Below are 6914 nucleotides of genomic sequence, written 5' to 3' on the forward strand. Positions count from 1 at the left end.
CAGTGATATTCAATTCAAAAGCTGTTCTTTTAAGAAAAAATTACATTTCCATGTAGGATTTCCCCTCAATGCTCTCCTCAGTGAAATATATAACAAAAGGAAATCAAGTGTACAGTTTTGTAAATTAAATGAAGTTTAATGACCACAACACTGGTTTTGCTAATTCAACCATATGTGGAGTGTGGTTAGCATTGGCCACTATTTATTTCACCCCACTGCTACATTCTTCTACTGCCTTCCTGTAGCTGCCAGCATTCAATTCATTTATTTAATTAGGATTTTAACGTCACGTTTTACACTTTGGTTACATTCATGACAAAAACGGTAGTTACTCATTACACAAGATTCATCAGTTCACAAGGTTATATCAAACACAGTCTTGGACAATTTAGTATCTTAAATTCACCTCACTTGCATGTCTTTGGACTGTGGGAGGAAACCGGAGCACCCCTCCTGGGGATTGAACCCCGGACTGTGAGGCGACAGTGCTACCCACTTAGCCACCATGGCATTCAATTGAAAAAAAAGATGCCTACAAAGCCAAAAATGATTCAGCTCTAATTTACGTTAGAGAACTCATCAAACCACATTCTGTACAACACCACCTCCAAAACCACAAGTCTTGCTTGTCTCGATCCACCACTCAGAACTCAAGGAAGAAGGCATCAAGGCTGCTATCTGTACAATCACTCAAGTGAGTGATATCTGAGTGAGTGAGCTTTCCATGTCTGTTTGAACATACGAGTCTCTCGTCATCTTCAAATGATAAAGACCCACCTCTTTACTAAGCACTTAACTTAAACTAGCATGCCCATACTGATCTCCTATTTAAACATTTCTATCTCTACTTTTGTTCAATCAGGGTTTTAGCAGTTTTGTATTCTTAAAGTCTTGTCTGCTTGAACAAAAGTAAGGAAGTGTTAAGGAAGCACTTCTGTAAGTCACTCTGGAAAATGTGTCTGCTAAATGCCAAAAATGTAATGGAATATGTTTCATTAGAGCAGACCAAGCTTCTTCCACTTCTCCATGGTCCAGTTCTGATCCTTAAGTTTCCACTGTGGTGACCTCTGTGGCAGCTCGCTCATGAAGCTGAGAGGAGCCAAGTTCTTTTCTAAATTAGACTTTGCTTATAACTTAGTTTGGATTAGGAAGGGCAATGAATGCTTAAACTGCTTTTAATGGGAGTAACAGTCATTATAATTATCTTGATGCCTTTCAGGTAATCTACAGCGCATTCTGTTTTTCAGGTGTTCATTGATGATGTACTTGGAGATATGCTGGGCCGTTTTGTAATAGCTTACATTGATGACATTTTGGTATACTCACCTGATAAGGAAAGTCATGTAAATCATGTCCGTCAGGTTTTGCAGATAGTGCTGGACAACCAGTTATATGTAAAAAAGGAGAAATATGAGTTCCACCTAGAAGTAGTCTTGTTTTTAGAGTATATTATCAGCACTGAAGGGGTTGATAGGGTTGTAGCAACATTAAGATGGCCTGTACCCACTACTGTTTTTGCTTTTGCTAAATTTTATCGTTGCTTTATCAGGAATTTCAGCACTATAGAGGCACCTTTTGAAGAACATGGGGCATGAAATGTCCTTCAACAAACTTAAGGAGGTCTTCACCAGTGCACCTATTCAAATTTATCCTGACACCACTAAACACTTTGTGGTCAAAAGAGCTGTACTCCTGACTCCTGGTCATTAAGTTCATTCTGGAAGAGTGGAGACATTGACTAGAGGGTGCAGATCATTCTTTTTTGGTTTTAACTGACCACAACAATTTAGAATATCTACACATAACTGACTGTCATTTACTGCTGTGCGATTGAAAGTGTCCTGACCAGCTGTATCACAGTCTGGTATGGGAAGTGCACTGTTGCGAACCACAGCGAGTGGTGAAAGTGCATCACAGGACTCCACTTCCACCCATTGAGGACGTCCAGAGGAAACACTGTCTGCGTCGAGCTTGCAGCATTCTTAAGGACTCCTCCCACCCTGCACACACTCTTTGCCCTCTTGCCCTCCGGCAGGCGCTTCAGGAGCCTCCGGACCAAGACCAGCAGATTGAGGAACAGCTTTTTTTCCCAGAGCTGTCTCCTTACTGAACTCTGTCCCCCGTTAACCCCCCACATCTCTCCTCCTGGTTAAAGGTTGCACTACAATCCCTTTTCTGCATAGTGTAATATATCATTTGTACATACCATTGTAAAATATGTTCACAATTTCCACCTAAACTGTATACATCTGTCTATTATGTTCATAGCACCTTAATCTGTATATTATGTCTATAGCACTCCCATCTGTATATTATGTTTATAGTACATTCAGTAATATATTCACCTGTATATCTTGTCCATACCACTGCCCATATCCTGTAAATAATGTATAACATAGATACTGTACATCCTGCACTTGGTGCTTACTGCACTTCTGGGTAGATGCTAAACTGCATTTTGTTGCCTTGTACTTGTACATGTGCAATGACAATAAAGTTGAATCTAATCTAAAATCTAATCTGTCTCCATCACAGGAGTATACCGATCCTCACATGGGGTAGGGTTCATTCCACTGAAACAGCTATATCCACAATTCCACAATTTATGTTCCGTTTTTTGGCCCTCATTTTTTAAAATGAAAGTAAGCTTAACGTCTGAACTAAGTAAGTTCCTTAGAATGTACAGTCATAATAATCAGTATGTCTGGGTCTGTTTTATGCCCTGGACTTCTGGATTAAATTCTTTTCAGTGCATGTTAGAATATTAGCCCCCTTTACTGTAGTTCCGGAATGGTGTAATGGAGGTCCCCTTGGTGGATGAAGAGAAATGAAGAAGTGTGGGAGACCACACACCTCAAACAGGTCCTCCAGAGGAACAAGATACAGGCAGACACACATAGAGGACCTAACCATACATAATATTGGTAAAAGATTCCGAAAATCCAGAGAAATCTGAGACCATGTAGGTCAAGGCTGGAAACCACCATTAGGGGTGCATGACTTTTGAGTACTCAGACAGCATTGTGGAAGAAACCATCGTCCTACTGTGATAAATATAGCCACATGGGCATATAGGCACTTTAGAAAACCAGTGTCACACAAACAGCTTACTGTTTATCAAGGAATGCAACCTGAAAATCTATTACACAAAGAGAAGCCATTTATCAATTGTATAAAGAAACACCACCAAATTCTTTGGGTTTTAACTTGTTTTCAGGAAGAAAACAAAACAGATGTGAAGCTCTCCATGCCAACATCTGACATACACTATATTGCCAAAAGTATTCACCTACCCATCCAAATCACTGAATCCAGGTGTTCCAATCACTTCCATGCCCACAGGTGAATAAAACCAAGCACCTAGGCATGCAGACTGCTTCTTCAAACATTTGTGAAAGAATGGGTCGCTCTCAGGAGCTCAGTGAATTCCAGCGTGGCACCATGATAAGATGCCACCTGTGCAACAAATCCAGTCGTAAAATTTCCTTACTACTAAATCAACAAAGTCAACTGTCAGTGGTATTATAACAAAGTGGATGTGATTGGGAACGACAGCAACTCAGCCACAGAGTGGTAGCCACGTAAAATCACAGAGCAGGGTCAGTGGATGACTCTTCTCCATTTAGCAATCTGATGGACGAGTCTGGGTTTGGTGGTTGCCAGGGGAACGGTACTTGTCTGACTGCATTGTGCCAAGTGTAAAGTTTGGTGGAGGGGGGATAATGGTGTGGGGTTGTTTTTCAGGAGTTCGGCTCGGCCCTTAGTTCCAGTGAAAGGAACTCTTAATGCTTATCAAGAGATTTTGGACAATTTCATGCTCTCAACTTTGTGGGAACAGTTTGGGGATGGCCCCTTCCTGTTCCAACATGACTGCACACCAGTGCACAAAGCAAGGTCCATAAAGACATGGATGAGCGAGTTTGGTGTGGAAGAACTTGACTGGCCTGCACAGAGTCCTGACCTCAACCCGATAGAACACCTTTGGGATGAATTAGAGCGGAGACTGTGAGCCAGGCCTTCTCGTCCAACATCGGAAGAATGGTCAACATAAACACACTCCTAAACCTTGTGGAAAGCCTTCCCAGAAGAGTTAAAGCTGTTGTAGAGGCAAAGGGTGGGCCGACATCATATTAAACTCTATGGATTAAAAATGGGATGTCACTCAAGTTCATGTGCGTGTGAAGGCAGATGAGCAAATACTTTTGGCAATATAGTGTAGTAAAGAAATGCATCAAGTGCATCAAGGGGTGTGTAGTATATGATTACTGTTACTTTTGTTGTATAGGTGGTTTTCCAAATGCCTTTTGCTGTGGCTAATGAACAAAACGTTATAAAGAAACACTTACTAAATGTCTAGAGCTTATGAAGCTTATGACACTTAAGCATTTAACTGCTGTCCTCGGTTGAGTCGTTTCCTTGTGTTCTATGTTGCTGAAGTGTAATTAGCTGTAAATAAGGGAATGCTGAAGCTCTGATTAATTCCTCAGAGGTTTCACTAGCATTACCTCAGACACTTGCATTTGTAAACTTGATCTTTACAGTAATCTTGTATGTAATAGGGCTGTTAACACATGGCAACTGCCACAATGCTGGCTTGTGAGCAGATGTACAAAGCTAATTTGCATTCGTTGAACTGCCCTGATTAAAAGTCAAGGGCAGGATGGTTGTGAAATAAGGGAATACAAATTTGCTATGCTACCAATTTGGACCTGCTAGGAAAATGCAGCTGTAGCAGCAAACACAAGCATCCAAATGGCATAACTGATTGGAGTCTATAAAGGAATCAGATTGGAATCCATCGTCTTTATTGACTCTCACTGGTGCAAGAAGAGGACGCAGGGCCTATAGTACTCATGAAAGACAATCAACCTCGCAAACTGTGCTATCTGATATGCACTGTTTCACCCCATTCAATAACAGAGCAAAAAATGATTTCTTCTGATCTCATCCTTGACTGAGCCAACGTCACATGTCAGAACGTGTCAGAAGTGGGATCACTTGATGGACAGAGAGTGACCCTTTGGCAAGATTGGACAGGTACTGGGATGAGGAGAAGCCTGATGATGAAGAGAAGGTACACCTGCCAAGCTGTCCACTGTGATGACCTGGTAGCAGATGCACGAGAGGTTGCGGGCATAGCAGAAGCGAGAGGGCCAGTGATGTAGGCCTGGATGGTGCGCCTGCCACACTAAGGGCAGCAGAGTGGGGGAATACAAAAAAAAATGCCCCCTAGGTGTGAGTAAAAGTGTAATGCCCGGTATTTAATTTGCCCGTTATCTGAGGAATATGTCTGCCTTGCATACAGTGTTTTCAGGTAGGTTCTGGGCCCACTGTGATCATGAACAGGATGTTAATTAAAAATTAATGTTTAATTAATTTTGGGATTTGGTTATTTGTTTAAGGGCGGCATGGTGGCCCTCACAGCAAGAAGGTCCTGGGTTCGATCCCCAGGCGGGATGGTCTGGGTCCTTTCTGTGCGGAGTTTGCATGTTCTCCTTGTGTCTGCGTGGGTTTCCTCCGGGAGCTCCGGTTTCCTTCCACAGTCTAAAAACACGCAGTCAGGTTAATTGGAGAGACTGAATTGCTCTATAGGTGAATGGGTGTGTGTGTGTATGTGTGTCTGCCCTGCAATAGACTGGTGCCCCATCCAGGGTGTTACTGTATGCTGTATGTAGGCTCCAGCTTCCCCCCCCCTTTCCCCCGACCCTAATTGGATAAGCGGTTAAGAAAGTGAGTGAGTTATTTGTTTATTATAGACAGAGCCAAACCATGACACATGCTTTAGGTAGGTACATATTTAATTGTACACTTTTGGGTACTGAATTGATATGGTGTGGGTTATTAACATTATTTACAGCAGCATAAATAACTGACTTTGAAAAGAGTTGGTTCGAAAGAAGATGTTTAATTCAGTGGCATGCATTTAGGAATAGTTTGCACTTTTGGGCCACCACAACTTAAGACATGTGTTTGCTTCTCTGCATAAGACAGAAAGGTTAACTCTGTCCTAGAGCCCAAAATATTTGGACATGTGACTCATACAAGTGAAGTTGCATCAGATATCTACAGATAAATGAGGTGCTTATATAAAATCTTATACTCTTCCCTTGACAGGAATAAACAAAGGCTGGTGCAGCATAATGCAGAGTGAAGCCCACTAAACCAGAATTGGCTATGAGTGGCATGGACTGGTCAGCAAAGGCTGACTGTTCTGGCTGCAGATTTGCTGAGGTTTCCACAAGATTGACACCCAAGTCAGAACCTGTTAGAAACTGTGTTGTGTTGTCCGAGAAAAAAAGAAACAAAAAAGGACAAACTTAGAGAAGTTTGCAAAGTCCTGCAAGTGTGGGTACTGAAGAGTGTTTCTGATAACGCTGCAAATTCTTGCTGTCTCCTGCTTGAGTGATGTGAAAAAGCAATTGTCCTCCTTATGATTTCTTATTTCTTATAAAACTAAATATAATGTTACACAAAGGGAACTTTGAGACACTCTAAAACTGTATTGTCCAGTGGGTGTCAATCTTGGGTGTCAATCTTGTGGAATTGACAGCAGCAAGCTATCTTCAAGGTCTAATAATCTAATATGGTACCCCGCTCTGTACCACGCAACATCCGAGCCACTAGTCTTGCTCCCCTTGAACCTCCACCCAGAACTCAAGGAAGACAAGCATCAAGGCTCTTCTCTGTACTTGCACCCAATTGGTGAAACGAGCTTCCTGTCTGTCTGAACATCTGAGTCTCTCGATGTCTTCAACAGACAATTTAAAACCCACCTCTCAAAAACCCACCTGGAGTGTACTAATAAAATCAATCACGCTTTTATTTTGTTTTAATTCTATGTTCCAGCTGTACATTTCTTACAGCATCCAACAGTCTATTTCCATATTTTCTTAGCTCCCAGTGATCAAGTAACA

This window comes from Trichomycterus rosablanca, chromosome 8 (genome assembly GCF_030014385.1).
Source record: "Trichomycterus rosablanca isolate fTriRos1 chromosome 8, fTriRos1.hap1, whole genome shotgun sequence".
Classification (NCBI taxonomy): Eukaryota; Metazoa; Chordata; class Actinopteri; order Siluriformes; family Trichomycteridae; genus Trichomycterus; species Trichomycterus rosablanca.